The sequence below is a fragment of the Misgurnus anguillicaudatus genome, chromosome 2 (genome assembly GCF_027580225.2).
Source record: "Misgurnus anguillicaudatus chromosome 2, ASM2758022v2, whole genome shotgun sequence".
Lineage (NCBI taxonomy): Eukaryota > Metazoa > Chordata > Actinopteri > Cypriniformes > Cobitidae > Misgurnus > Misgurnus anguillicaudatus.
The window spans coordinates 6314607-6333500 of record NC_073338.2 but is presented as its reverse complement, the minus strand read 5'-3'; the positions used below and the strand labels follow the sequence as shown (position 1 = coordinate 6333500).

Here is an 18894-nt window from a genome sequence, read left to right as displayed (position 1 = left end):
TGAGATTCGTTCCTAGGAGAAAGGTTGAAATTGGCCCTTTCAGACAATCCAATTGATGACAGTGCTTGCATTTGAAAACTTGTTGTGAATGAGATTTGGACCAAGGCATCCAGAGGGAGAACAATGATAGTTTCATCTAGCCTCTCCAAAAACCTCCTGTCAGAAGTGGGATTTGAACCCATGCCTCCATTGGGAGACCAGAAACCTCACACACTGAGAAGGTCGGACACCCTTGAGTCTGGCGCCTTAGACCGCTCGGCCATTCTGATACGGTGCGTCTGGCTTAAAACAGAGGTTAAGGTGTCCAAAGTCATGTCAGTTCTCTGTTCTCCCAACATGTCAGTCAATCCATGGTAGCATGTCTGTGTTTGTTGATGGTCCAGCAGAACATGGTCCATGATTGTGACCCCAAAGCCCCAGTGGCCTAATGGATAAGGCACTGCCCTCCTAAGCCAGGGATTGTGTGTTCGAGTCCCATCTGGGGTGCGCTTCAGCAGAGTGGCGCAGCGGAACCGTGCTGGGCCCATAACCCAGAGGTCGATGGATCGAAACCATCCTCTGCTAAGAGACCTTTTCTTGAAGGCTTGCATGGCTCCGGCCCGAGAAAAGGCTGGCAGAACGTTATGCCGTTTCACCGTGATTGGAAAGGCAGCTGTACTTTATTTCTTAATTACAAGTTTATTCAAGACACCTGAATCCTTGGCATGGTGCCAACATTCTACATCAGAGTGGCCTGCTATGCCAGGGACTGTAGGTTGAGTCGTGCCCGGGCACGTGTAAGCAGAGTGGCGCAGCGGAAGCGTGCTGGGCCCATAACCCAGAGGTCGATGGATCGAAACCATCCTCTGCTAGGAGTCCTTTAATTAAAAGCCTGCATGGCTCCGGCTCTGAGAAAACACTGACGAAACATTACGTCGTTTCACCACGAGTCCTCGTCTTTGGAGAGGCAGCTGTACCTTATTTCTTAATTACGAGTTTTTCAAGACACCTGAATCCTTGGCATGATGCCAACATTCTACATCATTGTGGCCTCCTAAGCTAGGGACGCTAGGTGGAGTCGTGCCCGGGCACGTGTAAGCAGAGTGGCGCAGCGGAAGCGTGCTGGGCCCATAACCCAGAGGTCGATGGATCGAAACCATCCTCTGCTAGGAGTCCTTTAGTTAAAAGCCTGCATGGCTCTGAGAAAACGCTGACAAGACATTACGTCGTTTCACCATGAGTCCTCATCTTTGGAAAGTAGCTGTACTTTTTTTCTTAATTACAAGCCTATTCAAGACACATGGAGCCTCATTTATAAAGCGCGCATACGCACAGATTTGATGGTAAAGGGTGCGTCCCCAAAATCCACGGCAAAGTCCATAATTATTAAAACTGTCTTTGACGTGGAAAAGTGCCTAGCGCCATGTCAGGGTCTGAGCAGACGCACGCGCTTTTGCTTGTCCGATTGCTGTAGGTTTTTTGGAAATATAAGCCACTTTTGCTGCTCATAAAGGATTTAAACATTGACAGGCGCTCTTTTATATGTCAGTGGCATTAATTAGGCATCGATTAAAATTCCCCAACTGTTCAGCTGCGCACAATTTCAAGCTCATTTACGATATATAGATTTCACGTCTGAAAGTGAGACGTACGCGTGCTTTCTATGGGTACATTCGTTTTATGAAACACACGTGCGCGCCTTTGAGAAAGGGGCCTGATCATCAATGCCATGGATGTGGGACATTTCTAGGAGAGAGTCTGAAATTGGCACATTCAGATCCACCCACTGCCTAAGTGATGTTAATGAAATAATTAATTCAGAGCATGTTGTGGGAAATGAGATTCGTTCCTAGGAGAAAGGTTGAAATTGGCCCTTTCAGACATTCCAATTGATGACAGTGCTTGCATTTGAAAACTTGTTGTGAATGAGATTTGGACCAAGGCATCCAGAGGGAGAACAATGATAGTTTCATCTAGCCTCGCCAAAAACCTCCTGTCAGAAGTGGGATTTGAACCCACGCCTCCATTGGGAGACCAGAAACCTCACACACTGAGAAGGTCGGACACCCTTGAGTCTGGCGCCTTAGACCGCTCGGCCATTCTGACACGGTGCGTCTGGCTTAAAACAGAGGTTAAGGTGTCCAAAGTCATGTCAGTTCTCTGTTCTCCCAACATGTCAGTCAATCCATGGTAGCATGTCTGTGTTTGTTGATGGTCCAGCAGAACATGGTCCATGATTGTGACCCCAAAGCCCCAGTGGCCTAATGAATAAGGCACTGGCCTCCTAAGCCAGGGATTGTGGGTTCGAGTCCCATCTGGGGTGCGCGTCAGCAGAGTGGCGCAGCGGAAGCGTGCTGGGCCCATAACCCAGAGGTCGATGGATCGAAACCATCCTCTGCTAAGAGACCTTTTCTTGAAGGCTTGCATGGCTCCGGCCCGAGAAAAGGCTGGCAGAACGTTATGCCGTTTCACCGTGATTGGAAAGGCAGCTGTACTTTATTTCTTAATTACAAGTTTATTCAAGACACCTGAATCCTTGGCATGGTGCCAACATTCTACATCAGAGTGGCCTGCTATGCCAGGGACTGTAGGTTGAGTCGTGCCCGGGCACGTGTAAGCAGAGTGGCGCAGCGGAAGCGTGCTGGGCCCATAACCCAGAGGTCGATGGATCGAAGCCATCCTCTGCTAGGAGTCCTTTAATTAAAAGCCTGCATGGCTCCGGCTCTGAGAAAACACTGACGAAACATTACGTCGTTTCACCACGAGTCCTCGTCTTTGGAGAGGCAGCTGTACCTTATTTCTTAATTACGAGTTTTTCAAGACACCTGAATCCTTGGCATGATGCCAACATTCTACATCATTGTGGCCTCCTAAGCTAGGGACGCTAGGTGGAGTCGTGCCCGGGCACGTGTAAGCAGAGTGGCGCAGCGGAAGCGTGCTGGGCCCATAACCCAGAGGTCGATGGATCGAAACCATCCTCTGCTAGGAGTCCTTTAGTTAAAAGCCTGCATGGCTCTGAGAAAACGCTGACAAGACATTACGTCGTTTCACCATGAGTCCTCATCTTTGGAAAGTAGCTGTACTTTTTTTCTTAATTACAAGCCTATTCAAGACACATGGAGCCTCATTTATAAAGCGCGCGTACGCACAGATTTGATGGTAAAGGGTGCGTCCCCAAAATCCACGGCAAAGTCCATAATTATTAAAACTGTCTTTGACGTGGAAAAGTGCCTAGCGCCATGTCAGAGTCTGAGCAGACGCACGCGCTTTTGCTTGTCCGATTGCTGTAGGTTTTTTGGAAATATAAGCCACTTTTGCTGCTCATAAAGGATTTAAACATTGACAGGCGCTCTTTTATATGTCAGTGGCATTAATTAGGCATCGATTAAAATTCCCCAACTGTTCAGCTGCGCACAATTTCAAGCTCATTTACGATTTATAGATTTCACGTCTGAAAGTGAGACGTACGCGTGCTTTCTATGGGTACATTCGTTTTATGAAACACACGTGCGCGCCTTTGAGAAAGGGGCCTGATCATCAATGCCATGGATGTGGGACATTTCTAGGAGAGAGTCTGAAATTGGCACATTCAGATCCACCCACTGCCTAAGTGATGTTAATGAAATAATTAATTCAGAGCATGTTGTGGGAAATGAGATTCGTTCCTAGGAGAAAGGTTGAAATTGGCCCTTTCAGACATTCCAATTGATGACAGTGCTTGCATTTGAAAACTTGTTGTGAATGAGATTTGGACCAAGGCATCCAGAGGGAGAACAATGATAGTTTCATCTAGCCTCGCCAAAAACCTCCTGTCAGAAGTGGGATTTGAACCCACGCCTCCATTGGGAGACCAGAAACCTCACACACTGAGAAGGTCGGACACCCTTGAGTCTGGCGCCTTAGACCGCTCGGCCATTCTGACACGGTGCGTCTGGCCTAAAACAGAGGTTAAGGTGTCCAAAGTCATGTCAGGTCTCTGTTCTCCCAACATGTCAGTCAATCCATGGTAGCATGTCTGTGTTTGTTGATGGTCCAGCAGAACATGGTCCATGATTGTGACCCCAAAGCCCCAGTGGCCTAATGGATAAGGCACTGGCCTCCTAAGCCAGGGATTGTGGGTTCGAGTCCCATCTGGGGTGCGCTTCAGCAGAGTGGCGCAGCGGAAGCGTGCTGGGCCCATAACCCAGAGGTCGATGGATCGAAACCATCCTCTGCTAAGAGACCTTTTCTTGAAGGCTTGCATGGCTCCGGCCCGAGAAAAGGCTGGCAGAACGTTATGCCGTTTCACCGTGATTGGAAAGGCAGCTGTACTTTATTTCTTAATTACAAGTTTATTCAAGACACCTGAATCCTTGGCATGGTGCCAACATTCTACATCAGAGTGGCCTGCTATGCCAGGGACTGTAGGTTGAGTCGTGCCCGGGCACGTGTAAGCAGAGTGGCGCAGCGGAAGCGTGCTGGGCCCATAACCCAGAGGTCGATGGATCGAAACCATCCTCTGCTAGGAGTCCTTTAATTAAAAGCCTGCATGGCTCCGGCTCTGAGAAAACACTGACGAAACATTACGTCGTTTCACCACGAGTCCTCGTCTTTGGAAAGGCAGCTGTACTTTATTTCTTAATTACAAGTTTATTCAAGACACCTGAATCCTTGGCATGGTGCCAACATTCTACATCAGAGTGGCCTGCTATTGAAATTGAAACCTCCTGTCAGAAGTGGGATTTTAACCCACGCCTCCATTGGGAGACCAGAAACCTCACACACTGAGAAGGTCGGACACCCTTGAGTCTGGCGCCTTAGACCGCTCGGCCATTCTGACACGGTGCGTCTGGCCTAAAACAGAGGTTAAGGTGTCCAAAGTCATGTCAGTTCTCTGTTCTCCCAACATGTCAGTCAATCCATGGTAGCATGTCTGTGTTTGTTGATGGTCCAGCAGAACATGGTCCATGACTCCAAAGCCCCAGTGGCCTAATGGATAAGGCACTGGCCTCCTAAGCCAGGGATTGTGGGTTCGAGTCCCATCTGGGGTGCGCTTCAGCAGAGTGGCGCAGCGGAAGCGTGCTGGGCCCATAACCCAGGGGTCTATGGATCGAAACCATCCTCTGCTAAGAGACCTTTTCTTGAAGGCTTGCATGGCTCCGGCCCGAGAAAAGGCTTGCAGAACGTTATGCCATTTCACCGTGATTGGAAAGGCAGCTGTACTTTATTTCTTAATTACAAGTTTATTCAAGACACCTGAATCCTTGGCATGGTGCCAACATTCTACATCAGAGTGGCCTGCTATGCCAGGGACTGTAGGTTGAGTCGTGCCCGGGCACGTGTAAGCAGAGTGGCGCAGCGGAAGCGTGCTGGGCCCATAACCCAGAGATCGATGGATCGAAACCATCCTCTGCTAGGAGTCCTTTAATTAAAAGCCTGCATGGCTCCGGCTCTGAGAAAACACTGACGAAACATTACGTCGTTTCACCACGAGTCCTCGTCTTTGGAGAGGCAGCTGTACCTTATTTCTTAATTACGAGTTTTTCAAGACACCTGAATCCTTGGCATGATGCCAACATTCTACATCATTGTGGCCTCCTAAGCTAGGGACGCTAGGTGGAGTCGTGCCCGGGCACGTGTAAGCAGAGTGGCGCAGCGGAAGCGTGCTGGGCCCATAACCCAGAGGTCGATGGATCGAAACCATCCTCTGCTAGGAGTCCTTTAGTTAAAAGCCTGCATGGCTCTGAGAAAACGCTGACAAGACATTACGTCGTTTCACCATGAGTCCTCATCTTTGGAAAGTAGCTGTACTTTTTTTCTTAATTACAAGCCTATTCAAGACACATGGAGCCTCATTTATAAAGCGCGCGTACGCACAGATTTGATGGTAAAGGGTGCGTCCCCAAAATCCAAGGCAAAGACCATAATTATTAAAACTGTCTTTGACGTGGAAAAGTGCCTAGCGCCATGTCAGGGTCTGAGCAGACGCACGCGCTTTTGCTTGTCCGATTGCTGTAGGTTTTTTGGAAATATAAGCCACTTTTGCTGCTCATAAAGGATTTAAACATTGACAGGCGCTCTTTTATATGTCAGTGGCATTAATTAGGCATCGATTAAAATTCCCCAACTGTTCAGCTGCGCACAATTTCAAGCTCATTTACGATTTATAGATTTCACGTCTGAAAGTGAGACGTACGCGTGCTTTCTATGGGTACATTCGTTTTATGAAACACACGTGCGCGCCTTTGAGAAAGGGGCCTGATCATCAATGCCATGGATGTGGGACATTTCTAGGAGAGAGTCTGAAATTGGCACATTCAGATCCACCCACTGCCTAAGTGATGTTAATGAAATAATTAATTCAGAGCATGTTGTGGGAAATGAGATTCGTTCCTAGGAGAAAGGTTGAAATTGGCCCTTTCAGACATTCCAATTGATGACAGTGCTTGCATTTGAAAACTTGTTGTGAATGAGATTTGGACCAAGGCATCCAGAGGGAGAACAATGATAGTTTCATCTAGCCTCGCCAAAAACCTCCTGTCAGAAGTGGGATTTGAACCCACGCCTCCATTGGGAGACCAGAAACCTCACACACTGAGAAGGTCAGACACCCTTGAGTCTGGCGCCTTAGACCGATCGGCCATTCTGACACGGTGCGTCTGGCCTAAAACAGAGGTTAAGGTGTCCAAAGTCATGTCAGTTCTCTGTTCTCCCAACATGTCAGTCAATCCATGGTAGCATGTCTGTGTTTGTTGATGGTCCAGCAGAACATGGTCCATGACTCCAAAGCCCCAGTGGCCTAATGGATAAGGCACTGGCCTCCTAAGCCAGGGATTGTGGGTTCGAGTCCCATCTGGGGTGCGCTTCAGCAGAGTGGCGCAGCGGAAGCGTGCTGGGCCCATAACCCAGAGGTCGATGGATCGAAACCATCCTCTGCTAAGAGACCTTTTCTTGAAGGCTTGCATGGCTCCGGCCCGAGAAAAGGCTGGCAGAACGTTATGCCGTTTCACCGTGATTGGAAAGGCAGCTGTACTTTATTTCTTAATTACAAGTTTATTCAAGACACCTGAATCCTTGGCATGGTGCCAACATTCTACATCAGAGTGGCCTGCTATGCCAGGGACTGTAGGTTGAGTCGTGCCCGGGCACGTGTAAGCAGAGTGGCGCAGCGGAAGCGTGCTGGGCCCATAACCCAGAGGTCGATGGATCGAAACCATCCTCTGCTAGGAGTCCTTTAATTAAAAGCCTGCATGGCTCCGGCTCTGAGAAAACACTGACGAAACATTACGTCGTTTCACCACGAGTCCTCGTCTTTGGAAAGGCAGCTGTACTTTATTTCTTAATTACAAGTTTATTCAAGACACCTGAATCCTTGGCATGGTGCCAACATTCTACATCAGAGTGGCCTGCTATTGAAATTGAAACCTCCTGTCAGAAGTGGGATTTTAATCCACGCCTCCATTGGGAGACCAGAAACCTCACACACTGAGAAGGTCGGACACCCTTGAGTCTGGCGCCTTAGACCGCTCGGCCATTCTGACACGGTGCGTCTGGCCTAAAACAGAGGTTAAGGTGTCCAAAGTCATGTCAGTTCTCTGTTCTCCCAACATGTCAGTCAATCCATGGTAGCATGTCTGTGTTTGTTGATGGTCCAGCAGAACATGGTCCATGACTCCAAAGCCCCAGTGGCCTAATGGATAAGGCACTGGCCTCCTAAGCCAGGGATTGTGGGTTCGAGTCCCATCTGGGGTGCGCTTCAGCAGAGTGGCGCAGCGGAAGCGTGCTGGGCCCATAACCCAGAGGTCGATGGATCGAAACCATCCTCTGCTAAGAGACCTTTTCTTGAAGGCTTGCATGGCTCCGGCCCGAGAAAAGGCTGGCAGAACGTTATGCCGTTTCACCGTGATTGGAAAGGCAGCTGTACTTTATTTCTTAATTACAAGTTTATTCAAGACACCTGAATCCTTGGCATGGTGCCAACATTCTACATCAGAGTGGCCTGCTATGCCAGGGACTGTAGGTTGAGTCGTGCCCGGGCACGTGTAAGCAGAGTGGCGCAGCGGAAGCGTGCTGGGCCCATAACCCAGAGGTCGATGGATCGAAACCATCCTCTGCTAGGAGTCCTTTAATTAAAAGCCTGCATGGCTCCGGCTCTGAGAAAACACTGACGAAACATTACGTCGTTTCACCACGAGTCCTCGTCTTTGGAGAGGCAGCTGTACCTTATTTCTTAATTACGAGTTTTTCAAGACACCTGAATCCTTGGCATGATGCCAACATTCTACATCATTGTGGCCTCCTAAGCTAGGGACGCTAGGTGGAGTCGTGCCCGGGCACGTGTAAGCAGAGTGGCGCAGCGGAAGCGTGCTGGGCCCATAACCCAGAGGTCGATGGATCGAAACCATCCTCTGCTAGGAGTCCTTTAGTTAAAAGCCTGCATGGCTCTGAGAAAACGCTGACAAGACATTACGTCGTTTCACCATGAGTCCTCATCTTTGGAAAGTAGCTGTACTTTTTTTCTTAATTACAAGCCTATTCAAGACACATGGAGCCTCATTTATAAAGCGCGCGTACGCACAGATTTGATGGTAAAGGGTGCGTCCCCAAAATCCACGGCAAAGTCCATAATTATTAAAACTGTCTTTGACGTGGAAAAGTGCCTAGCGCCATGTCAGGGTCTGAGCAGACGCACGCGCTTTTGCTTGTCCGATTGCTGTAGGTTTTTTGGAAATATAAGCCACTTTTGCTGCTCATAAAGGATTTAAACATTGACAGGCGCTCTTTTATATGTCAGTGGCATTAATTAGGCATCGATTAAAATTCCCCAACTGTTCAGCTGCGCACAATTTCAAGCTCATTTACGATATATAGATTTCACGTCTGAAAGTGAGACGTACGCGTGCTTTCTGTGGGTACATTCGTTTTATGAAACACACGTGCGCGCCTTTGAGAAAGGGGCCTGATCATCAATGCCATGGATGTGGGACATTTCTAGGAGAGAGTCTGAAATTGGCACATTCAGATCCACCCACTGCCTAAGTGATGTTAATGAAATAATTAATTCAGAGCATGTTGTGGGAAATGAGATTCGTTCCTAGGAGAAAGGTTGAAATTGGCCCTTTCAGACATTCCAATTGATGACAGTGCTTGCATTTGAAAACTTGTTGTGAATGAGATTTGGACCAAGGCATCCAGAGGGAGAACAATGATAGTTTCATCTAGCCTCGCCAAAAACCTCCTGTCAGAAGTGGGATTTGAACCCACGCCTCCATTGGGAGACCAGAAACCTCACACACTGAGAAGGTCGGACACCCTTGAGTCTGGCGCCTTAGACCGCTCGGCCATTCTGACACGGTGCGTCTGGCTTAAAACAGAGGTTAAGGTGTCCAAAGTCATGTCAGTTCTCTGTTCTCCCAACATGTCAGTCAATCCATGGTAGCATGTCTGTGTTTGTTGATGGTCCAGCAGAACATGGTCCATGATTGTGACCCCAAAGCCCCAGTGGCCTAATGAATAAGGCACTGGCCTCCTAAGCCAGGGATTGTGGGTTCGAGTCCCATCTGGGGTGCGCTTCAGCAGAGTGGCGCAGCGGAAGCGTGCTGGGCCCATAACCCAGAGGTCGATGGATCGAAACCATCCTCTGCTAAGAGACCTTTTCTTGAAGGCTTGCATGGCTCCGGCCCGAGAAAAGGCTGGCAGAACGTTATGCCGTTTCACCGTGATTGGAAAGGCAGCTGTACTTTATTTCTTAATTACAAGTTTATTCAAGACACCTGAATCCTTGGCATGGTGCCAACATTCTACATCAGAGTGGCCTGCTATGCCAGGGACTGTAGGTTGAGTCGTGCCCGGGCACGTGTAAGCAGAGTGGCGCAGCGGAAGCGTGCTGGGCCCATAACCCAGAGGTCGATGGATCGAAGCCATCCTCTGCTAGGAGTCCTTTAATTAAAAGCCTGCATGGCTCCGGCTCTGAGAAAACACTGACGAAACATTACGTCGTTTCACCACGAGTCCTCGTCTTTGGAGAGGCAGCTGTACCTTATTTCTTAATTACGAGTTTTTCAAGACACCTGAATCCTTGGCATGATGCCAACATTCTACATCATTGTGGCCTCCTAAGCTAGGGACGCTAGGTGGAGTCGTGCCCGGGCACGTGTAAGCAGAGTGGCGCAGCGGAAGCGTGCTGGGCCCATAACCCAGAGGTCGATGGATCGAAACCATCCTCTGCTAGGAGTCCTTTAGTTAAAAGCCTGCATGGCTCTGAGAAAACGCTGACAAGACATTACGTCGTTTCACCATGAGTCCTCATCTTTGGAAAGTAGCTGTACTTTTTTTCTTAATTACAAGCCTATTCAAGACACATGGAGCCTCATTTATAAAGCGCGCGTACGCACAGATTTGATGGTAAAGGGTGCGTCCCCAAAATCCACGGCAAAGACCATAATTATTAAAACTGTCTTTGACGTGGAAAAGTGCCTAGCGCCATGTCAGAGTCTGAGCAGACGCACGCGCTTTTGCTTGTCCGATTGCTGTAGGTTTTTTGGAAATATAAGCCACTTTTGCTGCTCATAAAGGATTTAAACATTGACAGGCGCTCTTTTATATGTCAGTGGCATTAATTAGGCATCGATTAAAATTCCCCAACTGTTCAGCTGCGCACAATTTCAAGCTCATTTACGATTTATAGATTTCACGTCTGAAAGTGAGACGTACGCGTGCTTTCTATGGGTACATTCGTTTTATGAAACACACGTGCGCGCCTTTGAGAAAGGGGCCTGATCATCAATGCCATGGATGTGGGACATTTCTAGGAGAGAGTCTGAAATTGGCACATTCAGATCCACCCACTGCCTAAGTGATGTTAATGAAATAATTAATTCAGAGCATGTTGTGGGAAATGAGATTCGTTCCTAGGAGAAAGGTTGAAATTGGCCCTTTCAGACATTCCAATTGATGACAGTGCTTGCATTTGAAAACTTGTTGTGAATGAGATTTGGACCAAGGCATCCAGAGGGAGAACAATGATAGTTTCATCTAGCCTCGCCAAAAACCTCCTGTCAGAAGTGGGATTTGAACCCACGCCTCCATTGGGAGACCAGAAACCTCACACACTGAGAAGGTCGGACACCCTTGAGTCTGGCGCCTTAGACCGCTCGGCCATTCTGACACGGTGCGTCTGGCCTAAAACAGAGGTTAAGGTGTCCAAAGTCATGTCAGGTCTCTGTTCTCCCAACATGTCAGTCAATCCATGGTAGCATGTCTGTGTTTGTTGATGGTCCAGCAGAACATGGTCCATGATTGTGACCCCAAAGCCCCAGTGGCCTAATGGATAAGGCACTGGCCTCCTAAGCCAGGGATTGTGGGTTCGAGTCCCATCTGGGGTGCGCTTCAGCAGAGTGGCGCAGCGGAAGCGTGCTGGGCCCATAACCCAGAGGTCGATGGATCGAAACCATCCTCTGCTAAGAGACCTTTTCTTGAAGGCTTGCATGGCTCCGGCCCGAGAAAAGGCTGGCAGAACGTTATGCCGTTTCACCGTGATTGGAAAGGCAGCTGTACTTTATTTCTTAATTACAAGTTTATTCAAGACACCTGAATCCTTGGCATGGTGCCAACATTCTACATCAGAGTGGCCTGCTATGCCAGGGACTGTAGGTTGAGTCGTGCCCGGGCACGTGTAAGCAGAGTGGCGCAGCGGAAGCGTGCTGGGCCCATAACCCAGAGGTCGATGGATCGAAACCATCCTCTGCTAGGAGTCCTTTAATTAAAAGCCTGCATGGCTCCGGCTCTGAGAAAACACTGACGAAACATTACGTCGTTTCACCACGAGTCCTCGTCTTTGGAAAGGCAGCTGTACTTTATTTCTTAATTACAAGTTTATTCAAGACACCTGAATCCTTGGCATGGTGCCAACATTCTACATCAGAGTGGCCTGCTATTGAAATTGAAACCTCCTGTCAGAAGTGGGATTTTAACCCACGCCTCCATTGGGAGACCAGAAACCTCACACACTGAGAAGGTCGGACACCCTTGAGTCTGGCGCCTTAGACCGCTCGGCCATTCTGACACGGTGCGTCTGGCCTAAAACAGAGGTTAAGGTGTCCAAAGTCATGTCAGTTCTCTGTTCTCCCAACATGTCAGTCAATCCATGGTAGCATGTCTGTGTTTGTTGATGGTCCAGCAGAACATGGTCCATGACTCCAAAGCCCCAGTGGCCTAATGGATAAGGCACTGGCCTCCTAAGCCAGGGATTGTGGGTTCGAGTCCCATCTGGGGTGCGCTTCAGCAGAGTGGCGCAGCGGAAGCGTGCTGGGCCCATAACCCAGGGGTCTATGGATCGAAACCATCCTCTGCTAAGAGACCTTTTCTTGAAGGCTTGCATGGCTCCGGCCCGAGAAAAGGCTTGCAGAACGTTATGCCATTTCACCGTGATTGGAAAGGCAGCTGTACTTTATTTCTTAATTACAAGTTTATTCAAGACACCTGAATCCTTGGCATGGTGCCAACATTCTACATCAGAGTGGCCTGCTATGCCAGGGACTGTAGGTTGAGTCGTGCCCGGGCACGTGTAAGCAGAGTGGCGCAGCGGAAGCGTGCTGGGCCCATAACCCAGAGGTCGATGGATCGAAACCATCCTCTGCTAGGAGTCCTTTAATTAAAAGCCTGCATGGCTCCGGCTCTGAGAAAACACTGACGAAACATTACGTCGTTTCACCACGAGTCCTCGTCTTTGGAGAGGCAGCTGTACCTTATTTCTTAATTACGAGTTTTTCAAGACACCTGAATCCTTGGCATGATGCCAACATTCTACATCATTGTGGCCTCCTAAGCTAGGGACGCTAGGTGGAGTCGTGCCCGGGCACGTGTAAGCAGAGTGGCGCAGCGGAAGCGTGCTGGGCCCATAACCCAGAGGTCGATGCATCGAAACCATCCTCTGCTAGGAGTCCTTTAGTTAAAAGCCTGCATGGCTCTGAGAAAACGCTGACAAGACATTACGTCGTTTCACCATGAGTCCTCATCTTTGGAAAGTAGCTGTACTTTTTTTCTTAATTACAAGCCTATTCAAGACACATGGAGCCTCATTTATAAAGCGCGCGTACGCACAGATTTGATGGTAAAGGGTGCGTCCCCAAAATCCACGGCAAAGACCATAATTATTAAAACTGTCTTTGACGTGGAAAAGTGCCTAGCGCCATGTCAGGGTCTGAGCAGACGCACGCGCTTTTGCTTGTCCGATTGCTGTAGGTTTTTTGGAAATATAAGCCACTTTTGCTGCTCATAAAGGATTTAAACATTGACAGGCGCTCTTTTATATGTCAGTGGCATTAATTAGGCATCGATTAAAATTCCCCAACTGTTCAGCTGCGCACAATTTCAAGCTCATTTACGATTTATAGATTTCATGTCTGAAAGTGAGACGTACGCGTGCTTTCTATGGGTACATTCGTTTTATGAAACACACGTGCGCGCCTTTGAGAAAGGGGCCTGATCATCAATGCCATGGATGTGGGACATTTCTAGGAGAGAGTCTGAAATTGGCACATTCAGATCCACCCACTGCCTAAGTGATGTTAATGAAATAATTAATTCAGAGCATGTTGTGGGAAATGAGATTCGTTCCTAGGAGAAAGGTTGAAATTGGCCCTTTCAGACATTCCAATTGATGACAGTGCTTGCATTTGAAAACTTGTTGTGAATGAGATTTGGACCAAGGCATCCAGAGGGAGAACAATGATAGTTTCATCTAGCCTCGCCAAAAACCTCCTGTCAGAAGTGGGATTTGAACCCACGCCTCCATTGGGAGACCAGAAACCTCACACACTGAGAAGGTCGGACACCCTTGAGTCTGGCACCTTAGACCGCTCGGCCATTCTGACACGGTGCGTCTGGCCTAAAACAGAGGTTAAGGTGTCCAAAGTCATGTCAGGTCTCTGTTCTCCCAACATGTCAGTCAATCCATGGTAGCATGTCTGTGTTTGTTGATGGTCCAGCAGAACATGGTCCATGATTGTGACCCCAAAGCCCCAGTGGCCTAATGGATAAGGCACTGGCCTCCTAAGCCAGGGATTGTGGGTTCGAGTCCCATCTGGGGTGCGCTTCAGCAGAGTGGCGTAGCGGAAGCGTGCTGGGCCCATAACCCAGAGGTCGATGGATCGAAACCATCCTCTGCTAAGAGACCTTTTCTTGAAGGCTTGCATGGCTCCGGCCCGAGAAAAGGCTGGCAGAACGTTATGCCGTTTCACCGTGATTGGAAAGGCAGCTGTACTTTATTTCTTAATTACAAGTTTATTCAAGACACCTGAATCCTTGGCATGGTGCCAACATTCTACATCAGAGTGGCCTGCTATGCCAGGGACTGTAGGTTGAGTCATGCCCGGGCACGTGTAAGCAGAGTGGCGCAGCGGAAGCGTGCTGGGCCCATAACCCAGAGGTCGATGGATCGAAACCATCCTCTGCTAGGAGTCCTTTAATTAAAAGCCTGCATGGCTCCGGCTCTGAGAAAACACTGACGAAACATTACGTCGTTTCACCACGAGTCCTCGTCTTTGGAAAGGCAGCTGTACTTTATTTCTTAATTACAAGTTTATTCAAGACACCTGAATCCTTGGCATGGTGCCAACATTCTACATCAGAGTGGCCTGCTATTGAAATTGAAACCTCCTGTCAGAAATGGGATTTTAACCCACGCCTCCATTGGGAGACCAGAAACCTCACACACTGAGAAGGTCGGACACCCTTGAGTCTGGCGCCTTAGACCGCTCGGCCATTCTGACACGGTGCGACTGGCCTAAAACAGAGGTTAAGGTGTCCAAAGTCATGTCAGTTCTCTGTTCTCCCAACATGTCAGTCAATCCATGGTAGCATGTCTGTGTTTGTTGATGGTCCAGCAGAACATGGTCCATGACTCCAAAGCCCCAGTGGCCTAATGGATAAGGCACTGGCCTCCTAAGCCAGGGATTGTGGGTTCGAGTCCCATCTGGGGTGCGCTTCAGCAGAGTGGCGCAGCGGAAGCGTGCTGGGCCCATAACCCAGAGGTCGATGGATCGAAACCATCCTCTGCTAAGAGACCTTTTCTTGAAGGCTTGCATGGCTCCGGCCCGAGAAAAGGCTGGCAGAACGTTATGCCGTTTCACCGTGATTGGAAAGGCAGCTGTACTTTATTTCTTAATTACAAGTTTATTCAAGACACCTGAATCCTTGGCATGGTGCCAACATTCTACATCAGAGTGGCCTGCTATGCCAGGGACTGTAGGTTGAGTCGTGCCCGGGCACGTGTAAGCAGAGTGGCGCAGCGGAAGCGTGCTGGGCCCATAACCCAGAGGTCGATGGATCGAAACCATCCTCTGCTAGGAGTCCTTTAATTAAAAGCCTGCATGGCTCCGGCTCTGAGAAAACACTGACGAAACATTACGTCGTTTCACCACGAGTCCTCATCTTTGGAGAGGCAGCTGTACCTTATTTCTTAATTACGAGTTTTTCAAGACACCTGAATCCTTGGCATGATGCCAACATTCTACATCATTGTGGCCTCCTAAGCTAGGGACGCTAGGTGGAGTCGTGCCCGGGCACGTGTAAGCAGAGTGGCGCAGCGGAAGCGTGCTGGGCCCATAACCCAGAGGTCGATGGATCGAAACCATCCTCTGCTAGGAGTCCTTTAGTTAAAAGCCTGCATGGCTCTGAGAAAACGCTGACAAGACATTACGTCGTTTCACCATGAGTCCTCATCTTTGGAAAGTAGCTGTACTTTTTTTCTTAATTACAAGCCTATTCAAGACACATGGAGCCTCATTTATAAAGCGCGCGTACGCACAGATTTGATGGTAAAGGGTGCGTCCCCAAAATCCACGGCAAAGTCCATAATTATTAAAACTGTCTTTGACGTGGAAAAGTGCCTAGCGCCATGTCAGGGTCTGAGCAGACGCACGCGCTTTTGCTTGTCCGATTGCTGTAGGTTTTTTGGAAATATAAGCCACTTTTGCTGCTCATAAAGGATTTAAACATTGACAGGCGCTCTTTTATATGTCAGTGGCATTAATTAGGCATCGATTAAAATTCCCCAACTGTTCAGCTGCGCACAATTTCAAGCTCATTTACGATTTATAGATTTCACGTCTGAAAGTGAGACGTACGCGTGCTTTCTATGGGTACATTCGTTTTATGAAACACACGTGCGCGCCTTTGAGAAAGGGGCCTGATCATCAATGCCATGGATGTGGGACATTTCTAGGAGAGAGTCTGAAATTGGCACATTCAGATCCACCCACTGCCTAAGTGATGTTAATGAAATAATTAATTCAGAGCATGTTGTGGGAAATGAGATTCGTTCCTAGGAGAAAGGTTGAAATTGGCCCTTTCAGACATTCCAATTGATGACAGTGCTTGCATTTGAAAACTTGTTGTGAATGAGATTTGGACCAAGGCATCCAGAGGGAGAACAATGATAGTTTCATCTAGCCTCGCCAAAAACCTCCTGTCAGAAGTGGGATTTGAACCCACGCCTCCATTGGGAGACCAGAAACCTCACACACTGAGAAGGTCGGACACCCTTGAGTCTGGCGCCTTAGACCGCTCTGCCATTCTGACACGGTGCGTCTGGCCTAAAACAGAGGTTAAGGTGTCCAAAGTCATGTCAGTTCTCTGTTCTCCCAACATGTCAGTCAATCCATGGTAGCATGTCTGTGTTTGTTGATGGTCCAGCAGAACATGGTCCATGACTCCAAAGCCCCAGTGGCCTAATGGATAAGGCACTGGCCTCCTAAGCCAGGGATTGTGGGTTTGAGTCCCATCTGGGGTGCGCTTCAGCAGAGTGGCGCAGCGGAAGCGTGCTGGGCCCATAACCCAGAGGTCGATGGATCGAAACCATCCTCTGCTAAGAGACCTTTTCTTGAAGGCTTGCATGGCTCCGGCCCGAGAAAAGGCTGGCAGAACGTTATGCCGTTTCACCGTGATTGGAAAGGCAGCTGTACTTTATTTCTTAATTACAAGTTTATTCAAGACACCTGAATCCTTGGCATGGTGCCAACATTCTACATCAGAGTGGCCTGCTATGCCAGGGACTGTAGGTTGAGTCGTGCCCGGGCACGTGTAAGCAGAGTGGCGCAGCGGAAGCGTGCTGGGCCCATAACCCAGAGGTCGATGGATCGAAACCATCCTCTGCTAGGAGTCCTTTAATTAAAAGCCTGCATGGCTCCGGCTCTGAGAAAACACTGACGAAACATTACGTCGTTTCACCACGAGTCCTCGTCTTTGGAGAGGCAGCTGTACCTTATTTCTTAATTACGAGTTTTTCAAGACACCTGAATCCTTGGCATGATGCCAACATTCTACATCATTGTGGCCTCCTAAGCTAGGGACGCTAGGTGGAGTCGTGCCCGGGCACGTGTAAGCAGAGTGGCGCAGCGGAAGCGTGCTGGGCCCATAACCCAGAGGTCGATGGATCGAAACCATCCTCTGCTAGGAGTCCTTTAGTTAAAAGCCTGCATGGCTCTGAGAAAACGCTGACAAGACATTACGTCGTTTCACCATGAGTCCTCATCTTTGGAAAGTAGCTGTACTTTTTTTCTTAATTACAAGCCTATTCAAGACACATGGAGCCTCATTTATAAAGCGCGCGTACGCACAGATTTGATGGTAAAGGGTGCGTCCCCAAAATCCACGGCAAAGTCCATAATTATTAAAACTGTCTTTGACGTGGAAAAGTGCCTAGCGCCATGTCAGGGTCTGAGCAGACGCACGCGCTTTTGCTTGTCCGATTGCTGTAGGTTTTTTGGAAATATAAGCCACTTTTGCTGCTCATAAAGGATTTAAACATTGACAGGCGCTCTTTTATATGTCAGTGGCATTAATTAGGCATCGATTAAAATTCCCCAACTGTTCAGCTGCGCACAATTTCAAGCTCATTTACGATTTATAGATTTCACGTCTGAAAGTGAGACGTACGCGTGCTTTCTATGGGTACATTCGTTTTATGAAACACACGTGCGCGCCTTTGAGAAAGGGGCCTGATCATCAATGCCATGGATGTGGGACATTTCTAGGAGAGAGTCTGAAATTGGCACATTCAGATCCACCCACTGCCTAAGTGATGTTAATGAAATAATTAATTCAGAGCATGTTGTGGGAAATGAGATTCGTTCCTAGGAGAAAGGTTGAAATTGGCCCTTTCAGACATTCCAATTGATGACAGTGCTTGCATTTGAAAACTTGTTGTGAATGAGATTTGGACCAAGGCATCCAGAGGGAGAACAATGATAGTTTCATCTAGCCTCGCCAAAAACCTCCTGTCAGAAGTGGGATTTGAACCCACGCCTCCATTGGGAGACCAGAAACCTCACACACTGAGAAGGTCGGACACCCTTGAGTCTGGCGCCTTAGACCGCTCGGCCATTCTGACACGGTGCGTCTGGCCTAAAACAGAGGTTAAGGTGTCCAAAGTCATGTCAGTTCTCTGTTCTCCCAACATGTCAGTCAATCCATGGTAGCATGTCTGTGTTTGTTGATGGTCCAGCAGAACATGGTCCATGACTCCAAAGCCCCAGTGGCCTAATGGATAAGGCACTGGCCTCCTAAGCCAGGGATTGTGGGTTTGAGTCCCATCTGGGGTGCGCTTCAGCTGAGTGGCGCAGCGGAAGCGTGCTGGGCCCATAACCCAGAGGTCGATGGATCGAAACCATCCTCTGCTAAGAGACCTTTTCTTGAAGGCTTGCATGGCTCCGGCCCGAGAAAAGGCTGGCAGAACGTTATGCCGTTTCACCGTGATTGGAAAGGCAGCTGTACTTTATTTCTTAATTACAAGTTTATTCAAGACACCTGAATCCTTGGCATGGTGCCAACATTCTACATCAGAGTGGCCTGCTATGCCAGGGACTGTAGGTTGAGTCGTGCCCGGGCACGTGTAAGCAGAGTGGCGCAGCGGAAGCGTGCTGGGCCCATAACCCA

At 48.7% G+C, this 18894-nt stretch overlaps 25 non-coding genes across 25 annotated transcripts; 12 read left to right on the top strand and 13 right to left on the bottom strand.

Moving 5' to 3' along the window:
- Window positions 1-157: 157 nt before the first annotated feature.
- On the bottom strand, window positions 158-269 carry trnal-caa (transfer RNA leucine (anticodon CAA)). The gene is made up of 2 exons: window positions 232-269; window positions 158-203 (listed from the first exon to the last, which is right to left on the bottom strand). It is a non-coding gene; the product is annotated as a tRNA-Leu (tRNA).
- Window positions 270-1973: 1704 nt separating this feature from the next.
- On the bottom strand, window positions 1974-2085 carry trnal-caa (transfer RNA leucine (anticodon CAA)). Its single transcript has 2 exons — window positions 2048-2085; window positions 1974-2019 (listed from the first exon to the last, which is right to left on the bottom strand). It is a non-coding gene; the product is annotated as a tRNA-Leu (tRNA).
- A 144-nt stretch (window positions 2086-2229) lies between these two features.
- Window positions 2230-2302, top strand: trnar-ccu (transfer RNA arginine (anticodon CCU)). Its single transcript has one exon. It is a non-coding gene; the product is annotated as a tRNA-Arg (tRNA).
- Window positions 2303-3789: 1487 nt separating this feature from the next.
- On the bottom strand, window positions 3790-3901 carry trnal-caa (transfer RNA leucine (anticodon CAA)). The gene is made up of 2 exons: window positions 3864-3901; window positions 3790-3835 (listed from the first exon to the last, which is right to left on the bottom strand). It is a non-coding gene; the product is annotated as a tRNA-Leu (tRNA).
- Window positions 3902-4045: 144 nt separating this feature from the next.
- trnar-ccu (transfer RNA arginine (anticodon CCU)) lies at window positions 4046-4118 on the top strand. Its single transcript has one exon. It is a non-coding gene; the product is annotated as a tRNA-Arg (tRNA).
- Window positions 4119-4686: 568 nt separating this feature from the next.
- On the bottom strand, window positions 4687-4798 carry trnal-caa (transfer RNA leucine (anticodon CAA)). The gene is made up of 2 exons: window positions 4761-4798; window positions 4687-4732 (listed from the first exon to the last, which is right to left on the bottom strand). It is a non-coding gene; the product is annotated as a tRNA-Leu (tRNA).
- A 138-nt stretch (window positions 4799-4936) lies between these two features.
- On the top strand, window positions 4937-5009 carry trnar-ccu (transfer RNA arginine (anticodon CCU)). Its single transcript has one exon. It is a non-coding gene; the product is annotated as a tRNA-Arg (tRNA).
- Window positions 5010-6496: 1487 nt separating this feature from the next.
- On the bottom strand, window positions 6497-6608 carry trnal-caa (transfer RNA leucine (anticodon CAA)). Its single transcript has 2 exons — window positions 6571-6608; window positions 6497-6542 (listed from the first exon to the last, which is right to left on the bottom strand). It is a non-coding gene; the product is annotated as a tRNA-Leu (tRNA).
- Window positions 6609-6746: 138 nt separating this feature from the next.
- trnar-ccu (transfer RNA arginine (anticodon CCU)) lies at window positions 6747-6819 on the top strand. Its single transcript has one exon. It is a non-coding gene; the product is annotated as a tRNA-Arg (tRNA).
- Window positions 6820-7387: 568 nt separating this feature from the next.
- Window positions 7388-7499, bottom strand: trnal-caa (transfer RNA leucine (anticodon CAA)). The gene is made up of 2 exons: window positions 7462-7499; window positions 7388-7433 (listed from the first exon to the last, which is right to left on the bottom strand). It is a non-coding gene; the product is annotated as a tRNA-Leu (tRNA).
- A 138-nt stretch (window positions 7500-7637) lies between these two features.
- On the top strand, window positions 7638-7710 carry trnar-ccu (transfer RNA arginine (anticodon CCU)). The gene has a single exon. It is a non-coding gene; the product is annotated as a tRNA-Arg (tRNA).
- A 1487-nt stretch (window positions 7711-9197) lies between these two features.
- trnal-caa (transfer RNA leucine (anticodon CAA)) lies at window positions 9198-9309 on the bottom strand. Its single transcript has 2 exons — window positions 9272-9309; window positions 9198-9243 (listed from the first exon to the last, which is right to left on the bottom strand). It is a non-coding gene; the product is annotated as a tRNA-Leu (tRNA).
- Window positions 9310-9453: 144 nt separating this feature from the next.
- Window positions 9454-9526, top strand: trnar-ccu (transfer RNA arginine (anticodon CCU)). Its single transcript has one exon. It is a non-coding gene; the product is annotated as a tRNA-Arg (tRNA).
- Window positions 9527-11013: 1487 nt separating this feature from the next.
- On the bottom strand, window positions 11014-11125 carry trnal-caa (transfer RNA leucine (anticodon CAA)). The gene is made up of 2 exons: window positions 11088-11125; window positions 11014-11059 (listed from the first exon to the last, which is right to left on the bottom strand). It is a non-coding gene; the product is annotated as a tRNA-Leu (tRNA).
- A 144-nt stretch (window positions 11126-11269) lies between these two features.
- Window positions 11270-11342, top strand: trnar-ccu (transfer RNA arginine (anticodon CCU)). Its single transcript has one exon. It is a non-coding gene; the product is annotated as a tRNA-Arg (tRNA).
- A 568-nt stretch (window positions 11343-11910) lies between these two features.
- trnal-caa (transfer RNA leucine (anticodon CAA)) lies at window positions 11911-12022 on the bottom strand. Its single transcript has 2 exons — window positions 11985-12022; window positions 11911-11956 (listed from the first exon to the last, which is right to left on the bottom strand). It is a non-coding gene; the product is annotated as a tRNA-Leu (tRNA).
- A 138-nt stretch (window positions 12023-12160) lies between these two features.
- On the top strand, window positions 12161-12233 carry trnar-ccu (transfer RNA arginine (anticodon CCU)). Its single transcript has one exon. It is a non-coding gene; the product is annotated as a tRNA-Arg (tRNA).
- A 1487-nt stretch (window positions 12234-13720) lies between these two features.
- Window positions 13721-13832, bottom strand: trnal-caa (transfer RNA leucine (anticodon CAA)). Its single transcript has 2 exons — window positions 13795-13832; window positions 13721-13766 (listed from the first exon to the last, which is right to left on the bottom strand). It is a non-coding gene; the product is annotated as a tRNA-Leu (tRNA).
- A 144-nt stretch (window positions 13833-13976) lies between these two features.
- Window positions 13977-14049, top strand: trnar-ccu (transfer RNA arginine (anticodon CCU)). Its single transcript has one exon. It is a non-coding gene; the product is annotated as a tRNA-Arg (tRNA).
- Window positions 14050-14617: 568 nt separating this feature from the next.
- On the bottom strand, window positions 14618-14729 carry trnal-caa (transfer RNA leucine (anticodon CAA)). The gene is made up of 2 exons: window positions 14692-14729; window positions 14618-14663 (listed from the first exon to the last, which is right to left on the bottom strand). It is a non-coding gene; the product is annotated as a tRNA-Leu (tRNA).
- Window positions 14730-14867: 138 nt separating this feature from the next.
- trnar-ccu (transfer RNA arginine (anticodon CCU)) lies at window positions 14868-14940 on the top strand. The gene has a single exon. It is a non-coding gene; the product is annotated as a tRNA-Arg (tRNA).
- A 1487-nt stretch (window positions 14941-16427) lies between these two features.
- On the bottom strand, window positions 16428-16539 carry trnal-caa (transfer RNA leucine (anticodon CAA)). The gene is made up of 2 exons: window positions 16502-16539; window positions 16428-16473 (listed from the first exon to the last, which is right to left on the bottom strand). It is a non-coding gene; the product is annotated as a tRNA-Leu (tRNA).
- Window positions 16540-16677: 138 nt separating this feature from the next.
- Window positions 16678-16750, top strand: trnar-ccu (transfer RNA arginine (anticodon CCU)). Its single transcript has one exon. It is a non-coding gene; the product is annotated as a tRNA-Arg (tRNA).
- A 1487-nt stretch (window positions 16751-18237) lies between these two features.
- Window positions 18238-18349, bottom strand: trnal-caa (transfer RNA leucine (anticodon CAA)). The gene is made up of 2 exons: window positions 18312-18349; window positions 18238-18283 (listed from the first exon to the last, which is right to left on the bottom strand). It is a non-coding gene; the product is annotated as a tRNA-Leu (tRNA).
- Window positions 18350-18487: 138 nt separating this feature from the next.
- On the top strand, window positions 18488-18560 carry trnar-ccu (transfer RNA arginine (anticodon CCU)). The gene has a single exon. It is a non-coding gene; the product is annotated as a tRNA-Arg (tRNA).
- Window positions 18561-18894: the final 334 nt, after the last annotated feature.